This window comes from Malaya genurostris, chromosome 1, assembly GCF_030247185.1.
Source record: "Malaya genurostris strain Urasoe2022 chromosome 1, Malgen_1.1, whole genome shotgun sequence".
Lineage (NCBI taxonomy): Eukaryota > Metazoa > Arthropoda > Insecta > Diptera > Culicidae > Malaya > Malaya genurostris.
The window spans coordinates 63,145,637-63,165,781 of record NC_080570.1 but is presented as its reverse complement, the minus strand read 5'-3'; the positions used below and the strand labels follow the sequence as shown (position 1 = coordinate 63,165,781).

At 37.2% G+C, this 20,145-nt stretch overlaps 1 protein-coding gene across 4 annotated transcripts in view; it reads left to right on the top strand.

Annotated features, from left to right (window-relative positions):
* LOC131440264 (sterile alpha motif domain-containing protein 5) overlaps nucleotides 1-20,145 on the top strand; it is a 657,981-nt gene that overhangs the window by 570,740 nt on the left and 67,096 nt on the right. The gene's annotated exons all lie outside the window — the stretch shown is intronic.

The window sequence follows — 20,145 nt, the reverse complement described above, 5'->3', positions numbered from 1 at the left end:
TTGAATCTTTTGAATCTTTTGAATCTTTTGAATCTTTTGAATCTTTTTAATCTTTTGAATGTTTTGAATCTTTTGAATCTTTTGAATCTTTTGAATCTTTTGAATCTTTTGAATCTTTTGAATCTTTTGAATCTTTTGAATCTTTTGAATCTTTTGAATCTTTTGAATCTTTTGAATCTTTTGAATCTTTTGAATCTTTTGAATCGTTTGAATTGTTTGAATTGTTTGAATCTTTTGAATTTTTTGAATCTCTTGAATCTTTTGAATCGTTTGATTATTTAATTGTTTTAAACGTTTCAAATCTTTTCGTTTCTTTGTAACTCTTTAATCTATTAAAGCTCTTCTGAATCCATATTGTATTTCTTGAAATTTTTCAAACTTCTTGAATCTCTTGTATCACTTAAATCTCTAGAATCTCTTAAATCTCTAGAATTCTTCAAATCTATTCTTTTGAATTTCTTGAATCGAGAGTGCCTAAAACCAGAATGACGACAGCTGTTCGTTTAGAATGACAACTTTGTTCTCTACGAGTAAACGACCTATTAAATACAATGTGAAGCTAACGAAACTACCAACTTTTCAGATTAATTGCTTTGAGTTGTTACCAACATTACGGATGAGATGGTGCCACTCTGGTTATAGGCACTACACTTTAATCATCTGGATCTTCTGAATGTTATTTTAATAATCTCATGGCCTACTAATGTTTTTTATCCAAATCCCGATTCCGTAGTTACTAAACAGGTTTTACATTTTCGTGAATTTCTTGAATCTTTCGAATTTATTGGATATTTCGTAGCTTCGTTTGATTCATCTCAATCTTTTGAATGTTTCAAACCTCTTCATTTCTTTGTAACTCTAGGAATCATTAAATCTCTTGAATATATTTAAATCTTTTCGTTCTTAGCCGGGTTTTCATATAAAAAATGGCTTTAAACAGAAAAAATTGATATAATCTGTTTGAAAGGGTTTATATCGGAGATGATTTTCCCATAATTTTAACCCTTTAACTGCCCCACCAACATGGCAGTTAAAGTTAAAAGTTAAAGTTAGGGTGGTTCTTCTGATTTTCATTTTATTTAAATTTTTCAAAAACCTCTTTAGCAAAAAAATTGAAAAAAATCAAGAATATTTTAGGAATTATGGAAAACCTTTCTGATTTTTTTCAGAATTTTTCAAAATGTGAAAAAACATGTTCAAAATTTTCGAATTTTGTTAATCGCACCTACAATTTTGGTACCACTCTTGATTTTGCATCAAAACCCAATAATTTATGAGTACATAACGTTGTATTTTTTCAGTTTTTTAATAATTGTGGACGGGTATAAAATCAGACTTTAAAAAATTAAATCATTCGGAAACCATGCGTTTTCATTAAATTGTCATCATCCGATGGGGACGCATGGTATTAATTCTAAAATCATATATCATATGCCTTAGAACTAAATAAATGAATAAATACACGAACTCATGAACCATATCGTCGCCACGCACCAGTTTGATTATTCCGTCTTTATGAGCTTAAGCCGTTTGACTTTAGCTGTCTTGTTGAGCAATTTCAGGCAACTTGGCTATTCATACCATTTGATACAGAACGTCGACGAACATTTTACCTTAAAACTGATAGTTTTTTAAGATTTCGCTTGGTTTCGAATTTTCCTTGATTCTGCGCTTGGTATCTAGGAATACTTTTTTCTGCAAAAGAACTATAATTTCATTGTCTTTTAAAATTTTAACTGAATATTGGTATTATTTGATTTAAATAAAATAAATGTAAAACGACTTATCAGTTCTAAATAAAAACTTTAAACCGTATATTAAAACCTAAATATTTTTCAATTCATTAGTTCTGATTCATGTTTCTCTCACTGGTCCTTACTTATGAAAATTCTTTCCTATGCCCTGAACTCAAGTTGTAGATGGAAACGATATTTATTTAGTTCTAAGGGCATGTTGTATATGATTTTAGATCTAAATACCATGCGTCTCCATCTGATGATGACCATTTTATGGGGACGCATGGTTTTCTGAATGATTAATTTTTTTAAAGTCTGATATTATACCCGGATGTGGTTTTTTTTTTAAATCTGGAACAATTACAGCGTATTGTGTTTATAAATGATTTATTTTTAATGTAAAATCTAGAGTGGTACCAGAATTGTAAGTGCGATTAGAAAAAAATTCAAAATTTCGAACATTTTTATTTCACATGAAATACACTTTGAAAAATTCTAAAAAAAATCAGAAAGGTTTCCCATAGTTCTTAAAATATTCCTAATTTATTTCAATTTTGTTGCTAAAGAAGTTTTTGAAAAATTAATATAAATTGAAAATCAGAAGAACCACCCTAACTCCACCAATATGGCAGTTAAAGGGTCGAAATTTTGGGAAAATCATCTCCCATATAAACCTTTTCAAACACCGTATATCATTTTTTTGTCTGTTCGAGGGCAGTTTTTATATGCAAACCCGGCTACACCCTTTTAAATATTTTAAATCTTAAATTTCTCGAATCTCTTTATTCTCTTGGGTATCCAGAATTTTTTAATTCACTCAATTTTCTTGTGTCTCTGTGTTAACACTCAATATCTCGGTAGAATTATCTGGGTCATTATAACTTTTGTTTGCAAGCAAAGAAAAGTAGAAAATTGATAGAATAACAGTAATGGAAGTTTTTTCGAAAAAATCACTCTTTATTCATAGATGGCGCACCGAACGAAAATGTTTTTCGGTCAATTTCACCACTACACTGTACTTTGGTGTAACTTAAGTGTCGCAAGTAGAGAGAGCTTTACGTCTGTCTAGCGGCTTATTTCGATAGTTTCGGGGCAGTTCAACATGATTGAAAAGTCGATTTTTTTGCATATTGCGTTTCGTCTTCGAATCATCAGTACATAACAGTTCATGTTAGATACCACGCTATTCAGCAGTTTATCATAGGTTATCTCTAATTGATACTCTTTCTCTACTTGATACAATTTTACCGAAGCACAATGTCTACTAATAATGTTTCAAAAATGAATAAGTCATCGGGGGTTTTATTTATTTATTTATTTATTTCTTATTCCTTCATCTGACCTGTTATAGTCTCCATGAAGCATTGGAAGGGGAAAAGCCCAATTGAAAATAATTCAATCGTCCAATTGGGCGTAAAAACCCCTTCATCTTTTCTGACGGTTGACAATAATACAGTTCTACATACATTTTCATATTACATTGTGGGCTTACACTTATACATTACAATAATCTTCTTAGTCTATTTTTAAAAACATCACATGAAATGGAAAAATCAAAACATTCATAAGCACTATTAAAACTATTACACATTCCCCTAATGGGTTCGTTTTGTCCATAGTCAGTACGTTGATAGTCAAGTCTTAAAAAGTTCCGCGATCTTAAAGTTCTAGGTGGTACATTGATATTTACTTGAGAAAGGATATTAGGAGCGTCAATTTGTCCCATCAATAGTTTTCCTATAAATACAGCTCTGGAAATATTTCTCCTTTTTGAAAGTGTGTCCATACCCAGTAATCGACAACGATCAGTATAAGGTGGTAATTCTGTCGGGTTGCGCCAAGGTAAAGATCTGAGGGCGTAGCGGAGGAATTTAGCTTGTATTGATTCAATTCGGTTAATCCAAACGTCCGCGTAAGGACACCATATTACCGATGAAGCTTCAAGAACAGATCGGACAAGGGTGAAATACAATGATCTGAGACAGTAAGGGTCACTGAATTCTTTTGCTATTTTAAAGATAAATCCAAGATTCCGGTTAGCTTGTGCAATGATATGGGAGTAGTGGTCTCTGAACGACAGCTGAGAATCAAGTACTACACCTAAGTCCCTTACAATTGATACTCTCTCAAGGAATTCTCCAAAAATAGTGTATCTCCAGAGAATAGGTTCTTTCTTGCGTGTGAATGAAATAACGGAGCATTTCGATATACTAAGCGTCAATCGGTTACGCGTACACCAGTCGCTGAAGACATCAACTTGTCGTTGTAAGGCCATGCAGTCTTCTTCAGATCTAATGATATGAAATAGCTTGAGATCGTCTGCATAAACAAGCCTACACCCTGGTGGCAAGGCAAAACAGATGTCGTTGTAGAACAAAGAAAATAGTATAGGTCCGAGATTGCTACCTTGAGGCACACCCGACAGATTCGAGAAGCTATTTGATTCACAATTCCCAAGCTTAACAGAAAGTGAACGGCCAACAAGATACGATTTGAGCCAATCTGTGAATGTTTCCGATGCACCTAGTTTTCGAATTTTCGCAAGTAGCAGAGTATGGTCAACACGATCGAACGCTGCTTTAAGGTCTGTATAAACTGTATCAACCTGTGCTCCATCTTCAATGTTTCTGATGCAGTGTGACGTAAATTGAACTAAATTCGTAGCTGTTGATCTACCGGGGAAAAACCATGTTGATCTGTCGATATGTATGATTTGGTTTTTTCAAACAGAACATTGCTAACGAGAATTTCGAATAACTTAGAACCAGCACAAAGAGAAGTTATACCGCGGTAATTTGCTACGTCTTGCTTATTTCCTTTCTTGAACACAGGGAACATGTGCGATTTTTTCCAGCATTGTGGAAATATTCCTTGCGACAGAGACTTATTGAAGATTATCTTTAGAGGAACACACAGTGCATTCGCGCATCGTTTGAGTATGATGGCAGGAATGCCATCTGGGCCAGTTGATGTTGATGACTTCAGTTTTTTCAACGCAAAAATGATTTCTTCGTATGTGAATTGAATGTTACCAAGACTTATAATATCTGAGCCCGAATTCCATCTGAGCAGGATCAAATGAAATTGTTTCGAAGACACTTAAGAAATGTTTAGCGAACAAGTTGCAGATTCCAGAAGATGAATTTGAACATTCATTTCCAAGAGTCATAGTAGAAGGGAGGCCTACCTCCTTGCGTTTACTATTCACGAAAGACCAGAAACGTTTTGGATGTTGTTTAAGATCGGCTTGTGTTTGTAAAACATGTCTAGAATAAAGCATGCGGTTATAGACCTTGTAGTTGTTACTAGCGAGAGTGAATTCGTGCTTAGTTATAGGGTTGCGTCGATTTGTATAATGCCGAAGTGCAGCTGCTCTTACGCGTTTCAGTGCACGAAGGTGCCGATTTGACCAAGGTGGTTTTGGGCGAGGTCGTGACGCTGGTACATGTAGATTAAACAAATATTTCAGCACATGTGTAAGCTTTTCTACCGCTACATTGACATCAGTTACATTATCCAAAAGAGATGCCCAATCAATTGACTCTAATGAGCTATTTAATCCGGTGAAATCGGTTTTCGAGAAGTTAAATTTCGAGTCTTCGACAGTATTGTTGAAGCAAACTTTTTGGTAGCATGTCAATTCAGCCAGAAGAGGTGGATGATGAGGATCAATCCCAACGAGATGCTCGACAGCTTGACGCACGTGACAATTTGCTAATGCTTCCTCGTTTATGAACAGAAGATCTAGAGTACGATTCAATCTGTTTGTCACCATACTAATTTGGAACATATTTAAAAGAGACATCCCGTCTATTAGAGTGCAATTTGCTCCCGAAAGAGAGGAAGATGACGGATCGATGGTAGCATAACCGTAGGAAGTATTCTTCCATACAAGACCAGGTTGATTGAAATCTCCAAATAGCAAATGAGAAGTAGATGGATCCAGTCCACTTGCAATATTCAATGCAGAATCAATATGCTGTTGTATCACGGTTGCGTTGCTTGCCATATCAGGTGGAATGTAGACCACACCCACGCAGACATTATAATCGCGACTACCTATATGAACCCAGAGCTGTTCTAAAATATTGTTACAGTTTGTGTTTGCTTTTGACATTAATCGGTTAGTAACAGCAATAAGTACACCACCGCCTCTTTTTTTACCAACACTTTTTGAGTCACGATCATTCCGGTAGACTGTGTAACCAGAACCAAACAACTGCAGCGAGGAGATGTCGTCGTTCAGCCATGTCTCCGATAGTACAATCACATCAAATTCCGCATCATAAACAGCAACAAAGAAGTCGTCGATTTTGGTGCGCAAACCTCGCACGTTTTGATAGTATATTTTTAGTTGTACAGTAGTAGCATCAGGATCCGGATCTGCGATGTCAGTCAGCAGGAAGTGACGAGTGACGGAATCGGGATTGCAGACGTCATTCTCAGTCATTGGCTGCAAACAGAAGTTCTTTTGAGGAGGTGCAGTATCGAGTGTAGCTTCGAGAGGACATATACCCTCCCAAGCTTTACCTGGAGAAAAAATTATGGCGGCATCAGGAACTGGGGATAAATTCAAAGCAGCATCAAGAACTGGATCTGCGATGGCAGTCGGCAGGCGAGTAACGGAATCGGGACTGCAGACGTCATTCACAATCATAGGCTGCAAACAAGAGTTCTTTTGAGGAGGTGCAGTAGTTTTGTGTCTAGATTCAATTTTCGGTTTCTGTTCATCTGAGCACAGTTAGCACAACACAGTATTTCTGAGACACAAACAGCCGTGGAATGGTCACCAGCACATTTTGAGCATACTTGAGAGTGACTGCACTCATTGCTCTTATGTCCATAAGCACAACATTTGAAGCAGCGCACGATCCCAAAGCATTCAAAAACTCTACATATATCCCAGCCAATGTTCACACGACCCAACTTTAACATAGCTTTGTTCGCATCATTATTCACTTCGACTATATAATTGTATACCGTAATGTCGTTACGCACTGATTTGAAGCAGGTGATTAATTTCAACTCAGTCAAGTTGACTGATTCATTCTGATCCTTCACACATTCCATAAGTTCACTTTCAGAAAGCATATCGGCAACACCTACAATCTTCAGTCTCGGTTTGATTGGTTTTGGGACTGACACCTCGTAATTTTCACCAAGCTTTTTCCTAACATCGGCAACCGCGGGTTCTACAGCATCAGCACATTTGATGCCAAGAATAATTGATCCACTGTTCCCTTCACGAACTGTTTGAATCTTATGCAAAACACGATCAATATGATTGCTTAGGTCACACTTAGTTTTTTTGGCACTTTGCTTTGTTTCTTTTGGGCGAACAACGATGACGCAATCATTTTTGTGAGACTGTGGATCACTAACCGATGAGAGCGGGTTGTCACTGGTATTGTTAGTCGGGGATAACGTATCATTATCGTCAATTCTAGGTCGCTTTCTAGATCTAAGATTTCGGCTAGGACCGCTCGGGGTAATATTTTTTCCGTTATCATTTTTTAGTACATCAGCAAACGATTTTTTATTTGTATTACCAGATGATTTTCGGGACAGTTCATGTTTTAAACTTTCTACTGCTTTCTCTACTTGTATGCCAATATCGTGCTCCAGTAGTTTAATCTTCTCATTAAAAACATTTTTCCACAACTCAAAATTCTCATTCATTTTTGCAAAAATGTCGTTACATTTTGCCAAAATTTCGTTGTGACCTGATTGGTGCTTCCGACAACCATGGCACAGATATTTCAAACCACGATTTGTTTCCATTGCCTTCAACCCATGCTTATCAATATCATCAGTACATTTTAGGTGCAGTATCAAACCACACGGGCCGTAGCAGAACACCTTTTCACTATCTTCTTTTATTGCTTTCGCACAGGCGCCGCATTGTAATGTGGTCGTCATCTCACCCGTGACATCCGACCCGTAGGTCGTCCACCAAACGGAACAATAGAAACACTTCAGATGAGTCTGTTTATCGACAACTTTTGAAGAAGACTGCGTCAATTACGCATATGAATATCAATGCACAAAATATATCACAAGAACCGCTGCACTGTGATCTTCAAAAAGACATACAAATCTTCATTCAACTTGACATAGAACACCGATAAAAACGTAGTTTAACGCGGGAAATAAACGAGTCGCATCCAACCACATCAGTTGTTAGCTATGTTTAGTTACAAATAACCGATTTGTACTAAGCACGCATATCTGTTCTTGCTTTTTTTTGCTTTTTACGATTCGTCTTCGACTCAGTTCAAAAAGTCTGCTTCGCGAATCATGTTGTACTGCTGTGTGGCGTGGCAGTTCAATGTGAACTGCTATGCACTGATGACTCGAATTCAAAAAGGTGTAATTGATACATATACATTAGCCGAGTGCAAATTACACTCGGAGCCAGTAAAATTCTGCACGAATGGAATATTGTGTCACTTGACAAGTTAAGTAGTTATGAATTGTATCGTTTTGTAGAATTATGTTACCTGTAAAATTCATAATTTTTTTCCGTGAATTTACTAGTTTCGTCGGTACTGTTTATACAACCATAACACAGTACAACAATAAATGGCAAAGGATATAAACGAGGAGATTATTTACCATAATGTAGGAAACCTTATCACTACAATAACATTGGCCATTGCAAGTTCATTCGGAAAAGAGAGCACAGCATCATCAGGACAAAAGACAGTGTGAATAACAAAACTGCTTCACAGTGTGCAGTTCTCCGTAGCTGATTTTTTCTCTCGATTCAGATAAAAGCTGGCTGACATAAGTTGTCCTCCGTTGTTACCTACCAGATTCATGGCTTTCATTGTCAATACCATCAATCAGCCATTCATCTGTGGCATCGTCGGAATCTCTTCGAAAGCCCCGCTCAAACCGTGCAAAAAACTATTCGTCCTGTCAAGGGTGCAGCACTTTTGTTGTCATCGTCGTCGTCGTCGTCGTTGTCATCGTTGGACTGTCGGAACGCGATACAGTCATTCCAACACTCTGTCGTCAAAGCTCGTCCAGGATTCCGTGGCCATGCAGCGAGTGGGTGCCTCCACTGGTTGTCGACACTTTACCGGTGCAGATTAGCTGAACAAACTCTTGCTGCATTTTCTCGGTCCTGTGAACTATGCGGGCATTGGGCTACGAGCCAACAGATGTATCTTCGAGGGTGAAATCTGATTCCGATAGGCAAATTCCGTTCACTGGATGCAAAGTTGTATCGTGTTGGATTCAACCGTCGAGTTCTCGAGCTTTATGTGGAACCTAGTCTGCTAGTTTAGCGATAGTGTAGAGAGTATCGGCTTCCAACAGAGCGAATTACTCATGAATCTTTAAGTTTTCGCTGTTATTTAATCTGTTTGACAGACTCATCCCGACAGAGTTACTTCTGCGTATGATGGCGTACTGAGAACTAATTTCATCTTGATTGCTTTTTCTGACACATGCGGGCGATTGTGACGTTCCGACGTTCAAAACCGTTGCATCTACGCTCCCGTTCTTCTGTGTGAAACTAAAACACTGATCCCGATAAGTTGAAACACAAATTGAAAGTAAAAATTTGCTTAACTGTGCTGAGTTTGAGATTGCTCATTGTTAAACTCAAAACACTCTGTCTTCTGCCACCTGATTCAAGCAAATTAATTTTCTTTTGCAAGATACCCAATCAAGGAGTTTTCCATTTCATGTAACATGAAGCTGGGGCGCGTTGATTGCGTTCCATCGCCACTAATCCGATCGTCAGTTCGCTGCTTGATGCCAAAAGTGTCAGCTGAAAATTACACAGCTCTCTTCATTCGTTCAAAACGCGCATTTCAAAGATTGTTCGCCGGTCGAGTGCTTCGATGGATTGTGCGTAAATTTCCGATTGAGGATTGAGGATCAAATTTTAAATTGTTATTGAGTTGGTACAGCGTACACCGAACATATTCTAATCCCAGCCGCCTCACAACCAACACCTTCTATCCGGAGAAGATATATAAGAGTATTTTGGAGCAAGGTTGCAAATAACACACTGATATATTAGTATCTATGTCAGTTACTATTTCGTGACATTCGTGGCAAAATAGTACAGATATTTAAAATAAAATGCAATTGAATGGATTTGTTGAGTCTTAAAATATGAAACCTTTTCGAATGAACGACTGAATGACAAAAAAATCGAATAAGTGCAACTTAGTTTGAAAAACCCCTTTAGAACATTTTCAAATTCAAAATTCGGATAAAAACATTGAATGTCAAAATCGATCAAAAAGCATATGTTTTTCAAGAATCGGAAAAAAATTAAAATGTAAACGTAGGAGTGCAGTAGAACTAAATGAAAATTATGTATCATACTTTGAGGTCTTTTTTACGTGGTTTTTTATGCGAATTTACGCGTTAGGTTTTTTAAGATTACACCTGATCTCGACGTTTCATGCATTTCTAAGGCATTTGGCATATACGAGGTCTGTTCAAAAAGTTCCCGGAATTTTTTAATTGCGCGCGTCTGGAGAGTCCGGTGGTTAAAATTTTTGTTTTATTGTGTTGGTACATATGTCCCTAATGTATGGTGAAATTTTCAGCTGTATTCATTGTTTACATTCTGTCTTGTCGATTTTTGTTAGTTTAAACAATGGAAGAATTGAAGAATTTGTATTAAATTTTGCGTGAAAAATGAAATAAAGTGTAACCAAGTGTGCGAAATGTTACAGAGAGCCTACGGTGAGTTTGCTATGAAAAAAAACAAGTGTTTACGAGTGGTATAAGCGTTTCCAAGATGGCCGCGAAGACGTTGAAGACGACGAACGCTCCGGTCGACCCAGCACGTCAATAATCGATGAAAATGTGGGAAAAGTGGAAAAAATGATTATGGATGATCGTCGAATCACTATTAGAGAGTTGCTGATGAAGTTGGCATATCAGTTGGCTCATGCCATCATATTTTTTCAAATGTTTTGGGCATGAAAAGAGTGGCAGCAAAATTCGTTCCAAAACTACTGAATTTTGATCAAAAAAACGTGATTAATCCACCTAGCAGTGAGATGATACCTTTTTTTTATCAATCCGCACGTGTTTTTTGCATGAATATTCTTCGGTGTTTAAGTTTTCATTACATTATTTTAATGACCGTCGTTTTAAGCGACAATTTGAGATTGTAATCACTCATTGTAATCACTTTGTAATGTCGAAACTGCAAATACAATCGAATTTAAATCTAGAAGTGTGATAATCGATTAAACATGCCATGATATGTAAGTTTCACTTTAGAGTTTACGGTAATTTAAGGTACTTCCAGAGCCGGTATTCAGGTACCAGCATAACCCAAACCGATTCGTATGGCCATATGACGAATAAATTACAGTTTTGAGTACAACTTTGATGCTTAATTGGATAAAATTCATTAATTTTTGTATGTATGTATAAAACTAATAAACTAATAAGTTTAATTCAATTTGAATTTTTGTTTCTGAAATTTGATTAGGCTTTTTTGAGAAAACGATTGAGCTTTGAGAAACGATTTTATACTGGAACCGGAATTCTAAAATCGGTATGGATGAAGTCAGATAAATTCACCTGAATAGCTGTATAGTTTACATTTGTTTCAAAATATTTGAAAATCAGTGAAGACATCTTTGAGAAATCATAGCACGAATTAAATTTTTAGGTGCCTTCTGAATCGACAACTGAATATTACTAAAACTGAAAAAAGTTAATTTTTTTTATCGACTATCCAAATCTGCTAGCACGACAAACCTGATTAATTTATGTGGAATAGACATTTTTATACTAATCACCCTGTATTCCCGAAACCGGAAGTTGGATCTGACTGAAGAGCAAGATGTTTTAAAGAATCTTGAAACTTTTCATTTGCATCTTAGATGATTCTTATCGGTTCAGCCATCTACGAGAAGAATGAGTTACACAATTTTGATTTCGTTTCACATATCATCCTGTAGTTCCGAAACCAGAGGTCGGAACCAAACATAATTCAGGAACTTTGTTTGGGAGCATACGACTTTTCGTATGAATCTGAATTTGCAGAAAAGAAATTTTCCGAGAAAATTGAGTAAAATTATTTGACACACACGCATTTGCTGATCTCGACGAACTGATTCGAATGGTATATGGATGTTATGTTCTTCCAGCATTTATTGCTGTAAGTAGTTTAAAACAATATAATTAAAAAAAAATCTGCCATCATCTGGTTCATATATGTCATATTCGAACGATTATGTTGCCAAAAACGAGCCGTGCTAAAATCGGTCCGAGGCAAATTGTCATGAAAAAGGATGCTGTACACAGTCTTTTTGGTACTTAGAAACAATTGTATGTAACAGAATAAAAAATCGTGTTTTCCGTTGCTCCCAAGCACTTCTTTGTCGTACAGCGTTCAAAACTCGTACTGCTGGAATAGGGGGAAAAGTCGTTTACACAAAAATTTCAATATCTCCGTTAAAAATGGACGGATTTTAACAATCTATGGCTTGTTGAATAGGTATTATCGTGCGGAATCTAAGTCTGAAAACATATTCTGTTTTCAAGGTCAATTGTGACAGATACTGTCAAAAAACTGAAAATTTTGACATAAAACTTCGAATAACTCAAAAAGTAAACATCCGATCTCAAAACCATTCAATAGCGTTCTGGGTGACGGGGAGACCTTTCATTTGCGACTAGTTTGATCAAAATCGGTCCAGCCATCTCTGAGATCTCGACCTCTTAGTTGACAACACACATACGGACACACACACATACACACACACACACACACACAGACATTTGCTCAGTTCGTCGAGCTGAATCGATTGGTATATGTCACTCGGCCCTCCGGGCCTCGGAAAATTTTTCGAAAGTTTGAGCGAATTCTATACCTATTTTTTATACTTATAAAAAAAGGTGAAACAAACGCATTACCATCGCTCAGGAGCTGTTAAACGACGTCAACGACGATCCAAATTTACTTGAAAGGTACATAACTGGTGATGAAACATGGGTGTACGGTTATGATGTCGAAACAAAAGCACAATCGTCCACGTGGAAGCACCCAACGTCACCAAGGCAAAAATCGCCGAGCTCAAAAAACACGTCTACACCAGCCGCTACAAGACAGAATGTAAACAATGAATACAGCTGAAAATTTCACCATACATTAGGGACATATGTACCAACACAATAAAAAAAAAATTTGATCACCGGACTCTCCAGACGCGCGCAATTAAAAAATTCCGGGAACTTTTTGAACAGACCTCGTAAACAAATTTTCGATTTCGGAAATCTGAAAAATCTAAGTCCCAGAGTGAATTTTTTCCATTTTTTTCTGAAATTGCACCAGATCTGAACGTTTCATGCGTTTCTTATAAATTTACCATCGAAATTGGAAATCTCAAAATCCCGAAATCGATTTTTTTCAGAAAATTTTTTTGCTTAGATTATACAACATCTGGAAGTTGTATGTATTTCTATGATATTTTAAAAAAATGCCTTTAGTCTTGCGTATTTTTTTTGCGGATTTCCGAAGATACGCGATTTTTTACGCGAATTTCCGAAGTTATGTGTTTTTTTGAGGTTTTTTACATGGTTCGCATCCTCCGCGTGAAAAGAGACCTCAGTTAACTCAAGTTCCTGCGGCTGATACAGGGTTGCGCGAAGGAACCTGACACATTTTGCTCTTCGGTTACACTGGAACCAAACAAGGGAGCGAGAAACAGAATACGGCGTCGGAAAGCAGAAGAATGAAGGTCTTTTATCTTTTAATTATAGAGATTTTAACCTTAAAGGTTATTCGCCTCTTCGGGCCAGAAAAACTTTCTAACCCTATGTGCGGGGTTGGGACTCGAACACAGGTGGGCTGCGTGAAACGTTTCGACTAACCCATCATGCTATACCCGTCCCCTCAAGAATGAAGGGTTATTTTCGTCTAGTAGTTTTCCACCATGGAGCACTGGAGTGTCAGCGTTTTTACTTATAACTCGTTTTTGACAATCAGTACGTTACAACTATTCGTGAGTTGAAACAGCAGTAATACTGTGAAGCTGTGAGTGGAAATTTCTGTAAAAATCTACGAGGAGCTAATTCCATGGGGTTCGAGGTTTTGGTTGGAACAAGGCAACCAAAATTTCGGATGATCTACAATCAAAAAGTTCAATCATTTGTCACACTAAATAAATCCGCAATTGCACGAGAGTCTGCTTAGATTGAATTTTTTTAGGAACCAACACCGAACACGCGAATTCATATATTTGTTAGAGTGTGAGATATAGTATTTTTATTACTTATATCACTCATCAAGTTTTGAAACTACTCATTGTATTATTTAAGATGTTAAACAAAACAATTTTTACTTACATTACATTATATTTTCAAGCTATATTTTTCTCAGTATTCAACAAGTAACTGTAGGGAGATTACTAAGCCAGTTCAAAGTATTAATCGCTAATTCTAGAACGCGCCTTGGGATAAAATGATAAAAGATTACCAAGACCATGATAATTTATTTTTTACTGACGACTAAGTTTGTTCCGCTTTAGGGATCAGGGTCATTTCGCCGAAAGCCGTTTCGCCGAAAGTAATTTCACCGAAAGCTATTTCGCCGAAATGGTCATTTCGCCGAAATGGTCATTTCGCCGATTCCTGCAATTGTTTTAATATTATAATTGGAATAATTAAAATAAACACAAATGAATGATAATACGTTGGCGGCCGTTTTTTTGACAATCAACTGTAACTCTTGAATAAAGATTGATTCTTGTGCTCTTGAATAAAAATTGATTCATGAACCTCAAAACGGAGTTCCCAAGGAAACATGTTGACTATTAGCCGCTAAGCATCAAAGCAATTGCATGGTTGTATGTATCTACCAAGCAAATGTATGTGGTATTTTCCGTTTACTAAGTGAAAACATATCTGATGCGGCTTCGCCACATCGATTTGACTCATGTGCTGTCCGACCTCGCTCCCGCTCGTTCGGACCTAACTAAAGCAAAGAAACCTAGCTTTGAGTAGACCGGGCAAACGAGGCGTTACAGGTTTGTATGCAAGAGGCCGCCGCTTCCGACGGCGGGTCGGCGGCCAACTCAGCGAAACGACTTTCGCCGAAATGGCATTCGGCGAAACGACTTTTGGCTCCTCGTTATTAGATAATAAAAAAAAGTGTCATTTTTCAGTGAAATCTGAATCTGGTCTCCAAATTAGTATCTTATACAAAATTAAAAAGTCCTGTTTTGAGTTTAGCTTTAATTATATTGAAGTTATAACGCCTTTCATATTGGTTGTGGCGGACTTATTAGGTGATTATGGTTCTTCTTGTATTTGTAAGAACTGATAGTGCGTATTATCATATGCGTATCTCAATTTTTTTCACAATTGACTTAGAAGTGCAACGTTCGACACAACTTGTCTCGAAGTCAATGCGAATTCTATCGATTTACTAAGAATGATGACCAGAGTTAATAAAAGTCATTTTCATTGACTCAAAATAGACGAAAATGACGAGAAATTACTGTCACTCTCAGCTTCGCTTGCAAACTATGAGAACAAAATCCATGTCCAGTCAATGACATAAGCGGAACAGTGTGTTTTTTCTTTCATTTGCCCTTTCAGTCAGTTTCAGTTTTCAGTGAAAATCCCATAGTATACAGTGTCAATATTCAACCGAAGCTTTGAGAATCGAAAATGACAGAAAAAGGCGGGTGGGTAATGTCAGAGACATAACTGGATGTCGTGAATACGAAAACAACTGACATGTTCCTTAACACTTCCGAATATCAATTAGTTGATCAATTGTATGAATTATGCAAGCATTCTCCTTTTTCACATTGTTCGCAAAAACAAAGAAGGCTTCACTTGATCTCGATTACTGTGAATTTCACACAGCGGAAAGTGCACAAATCTAATCAAACTGTTCTAGATTTGCACTAAGCTAAGGATATTTACCTTCGATTTGCGAAGAAGAAATCCTAATAGTTCTTTAGAAAAGTATAACTATAAAAATAGCCGCATACAGAATTTTAATGTCGATTATTTCATTTCGGATTTGCATTTCATTGAAAGAAACTATCGGGATGCTGTGCGGGATTCATTACTGCCAAATTGTGGAACTCACTACGATATTAAGCACTGTTCGGAACATTTTTCTCGGACGATTTATTGTACAGCAGCAGATATTTTGTTCTCTTCCTTAGAACGCGTTCTGATTGGCTGGTGTTGACATGGATCAAATGAGACAGGTTTTTCAATAGTGTACTATTGAAATACTTCAATGCTTTTGCTATACACGTTTGAGTTGAAAAACTTCGATTCTATTGGTAGTTAGATTATATAAATCCTTTCACAGATCACTGAGCTATGAGCTTTAAACATACGAGAAAGGCAAACGCGCCTTATGAATTATCCTCTTTGATACTCGTTTATACCAAACATATCAGAAAAGTATAATTTTGAATTATTTGAGATTAAATCACACAACTGAAGTATTTATCATAAAATTGTGACCATATTTCCGATGACATGTAGCAAAAATTATGTTGATTCGTTAGATGCAACAAAAGATATTAACGATCAAAAACTTATCACTCTCTCAGGGGGTAAATTTTGAAAAGGCGCCCCTTAGTAAAGTAAGTCGTATTCACGACAAAAGGTTTCACAATAACTTTTACCTGTTGGTGCTCGAATTTGTAGTAATGTTTGGTCTCCAAAAAGGTTCTGGGATGTAATTACCTCGATTTGTCATATTTTAGTCACTTTTTTATAGCCAAGTGTCACAGGATTTCAATACATCGATGAAAGAAAGAGAATTGAAATTCTGCTGATGCTCTCTGAAGACGATAGTTTGGTTTCGTCTTGTCATAGAGGAAAGAGTACCGTTGGCAATTATTTTCTCTCATTTTTCGATGAGAAACGAAAATGCTTCGTCTCTCTTCGTTTGTTCTGGTGTTGGCCATTTACGAATAAGACAGTGAAACATTGAAAATGAGACTGTTGGAATGGATTCTTTCATTGAGAATGCGTGACAATTTTAAGCTCTGATGATGACAATGCAATTAAAATGAATTAGTAACACATGGATCAATAAGTCCCGAGACTAAAGCAGAGATGGCGCTCGTAGTAAACCAGTAACCACGTCTTTCTAGAGTACTAACCTTTGCTTGAAACGGGTCAAAATTTTAAATCGATCCGACCAGAAACAGCTGAGTTATCGAGGTTGGAGTAAAGTCGTTTTGTAGTTTGTTTAAAAAAAAGGGAAAAAACCGAGTTTCGTGTTTTGATAAAACATTGTTTTTTAATGGGTAAAAATACCGTGAAAGCGAAACAATGGATTGAAAAATGTTATCCGAACTCTTGTCCATCGAAAGCAACGATTTGTCGGTGGTTCGCCGAGTTTAAACGTGGTCGACACAAATGACGCGGAACGCTCGGGTAGACCTGTGGAAGCCGTTACACCGGAAAATGTGAGTGAAGTGACAAAAATTATAATGAAAGATCGTAAAGTGAAACTCCGTGAGATTGCTGAGATGACACAGATATCATATGGAAGTGTATTTACTATCCTTCATGAAAAATTGAGCATGAAAAAGGTTTTTTCCAAGTGGGTGCCGCGATTGCTTTCGATGGAACAAAAACAGCAACGAGTCGATGATTCAGAAAGCAGTTTATCGCTATTTACTCGCAACAAAAAAAAATTCTTGCGTCGTTACGTGACCATGGACGAAACATGGATACATCACTACACTCCAGAGTCGAAGCGGCAGTCATCTGAGTGGCGCACAGCTGGCGAAAGCCGTCCGAAGCGTCCGAAAACGCAGCAGTCAGCTGGCAAAGTCATGGTGTCAGTTTTTTTGGGATACGCATGTCGTGATTTTCATTGAGAGAAAAAAAATCCTTTTTTATCAAGACAATGCACCCTGCCACAAGTGAAAACAATGGCGAAATTGAACGAATTGGGCTTTGATCTGCTTCCCCACACCTCATACTCGCCAGATTTAGCCCTCAGTGACTACTGGCTCTTTGCTGATCTTAAAAAAATGCTCCAGGGAAAAAGATTTGGCTCAAATTAGGAGGTCATCGCTGAAACTGAAGCTTATTTTGAAGCGAAAGATAAATTTTTTTATCAACATGGAATTGAAAAATTGGAAAAACGTTGGAACCATTGTATCACCCTAAAAGGTGATTATGTTGATGAATAAAAAAAAAATTGCAAAAAAAATGTTGTTTCCATTGTTAGTCTCGGGACTTATTGATCCATGTGTTAGTGTCATCACATAGTTTTATAATTATTTAGGTAACGATCGTCGAATGTCTTTGTAATCGATATAAAAATAGTTTTTCGATCATGAAAGACAATTACAACTAACAAAAACTTGGGACCATTTTTTCTACGCCAATAATAAATAACTCTTTTTTCTTTTTGCGATATTCTCCTAACCAGAGATCATTTTTTTGTAGAAACAGACAATGAAAATTATAGAATGATAGTACTCAAGGGAGAGCAAGGATGTGAAAATGTAGAACGGAAAAGTGAGACATGACAGGGGGTCATTTAAGCAAACAGAAATCTTCTAGTAACTTAACTTTTACCTTCTACCAGAGGAGTTGGGCTTAGGCATCTGAACAATGCGAATCACCCAAGGTAAAAGTTAAGTTACTAGAAGATTTCTGCTTGCTTAAATGACCCCCTGTCATGTCTCACTTTTCCGTTCTATATTTTCACATCCTTGCTCTCCCTTGAGTACTATCATTCTATAATTTTCATTGTCTGTTTCTACAAAAAAATGATCTCTGGTTAGGAGAATATCGCAAAAAGAAAAAAGAAATATTGACTACTAAACTTAGTCGTTAAAAAAGAAAAAAGAATAATAAACAACCTTACATTCGACTGAATGTAAAAAAATATGAATTCTGCTTTTCGAACGAGTAATAATTTTGATTGGAAAAGTCGAACTCGATCGAAACACAAAATGAAACATTCTATCGAAATACGGAATACGTTAAATATACAATCATTATCCAGTTTTGATGGCTAATAAAGAGTCTAATTTCTCTGGCATTAAAGTTGTTTCTAACACTACAAATCGGGAGTAAAGTATATCAAAGACCGAATAAATTTACAGTGAGGACGAAAGACATGAACAAATTACTTCCAGTGTGCTTTGAAATAGTCTTGAACTAAGTATTTCTTCGTATTAAACACACAGCTTAAATACTCTACCCTTCCTGGCATGAAATACTAACTGTTTGATCAAATAGTTTCTTTTGAAATTCATCACTCCAAACAGTACACATTCTGAATGTTCAGTAACTGAATAAAAATGTTCTTTTCCATGAGTCAAGAATTTCATACACAGTTCAACTTCGTCGTCGTCTGCTTGTCTGCTCTGAAGAACTTCTTCTTTCGTTCGAGAGAAGTTTATCTAATTCAGATCGGATGCCTGGAAAGTGACGACGCTCGTTTGTACGTAGAAACCCTTTCCCTTTTAGGAAAATCACTTTTCGAGTTCTTACCCCGAAACAGTAACCCCTTATTAATTTCCTACGATATAACAGCATCGGGCTAAAACAAGATGCCACTCGACGCGCGATTGAAGTTTGCTTTATTTCGCGTACGCTTTCAACCCCTGTTCACTACCCCCCGGATGAGGGAGGGAAAATTGCTTCCAACAGCAGAGCTATGTATTGTGATGGAGAGGGGGGTGGTAAAATGTGCGAGCTTACATGCATTTCACATACGGAGCACCCGAACGCCCAGATGGCACGGAGTGCGGTCGATGATAAATTCCCACAAATTTCCTCTTATTGTGTGATGGCTCACTCCGCTCGGTACCTCGCTATTACTTCGTGTGTATGTGTATGTCATGTCAGGCCAGGAGGCGTTCGTCGTCAATAATAGGCCATCATAATTATAGCGATAATAATAATAACATTAATAATAGATGTTACCCTCGGGGGCTGCCAGACTAGGAAACTGATGCGAGCGCCCGCGTGTGTGCGTGTGTGTGTGTTCGGGGCTGGTATTTTCACCAGGAAGCGCTGATTTAGCGTGACAAGGAATGTGACTGATTAGCCGGTCTCAGATTAGAAGGAACGGTAATTTGCTGCTCGTAGCAATCAGTGTGTTGTGTTTGTTCATCGTAAGATAGTAATCAGTTCATAGAGGTGTGTTCTGCCTTGAAATTTTGATGATTGACTGCATCTCGTCCTGATCCTGTAGACACTTTGAAGGATGTTGATTTGGCCTGAAAGTTTCGAGTTTCTGCATCGATATTCCCCGAACTTCCCATCCCAAAGGCAGCATGAAACCTTCAAACCTTTGACTCCCTCCCCCGTACCCTTCATACTACCCCCCTCCCCCCCACCAATACTGCTTGATTCGAGCTCGGGCATGAAAACTCTCGTCCCGAGAAAAAAAAAGAAAAACCGTAAACCG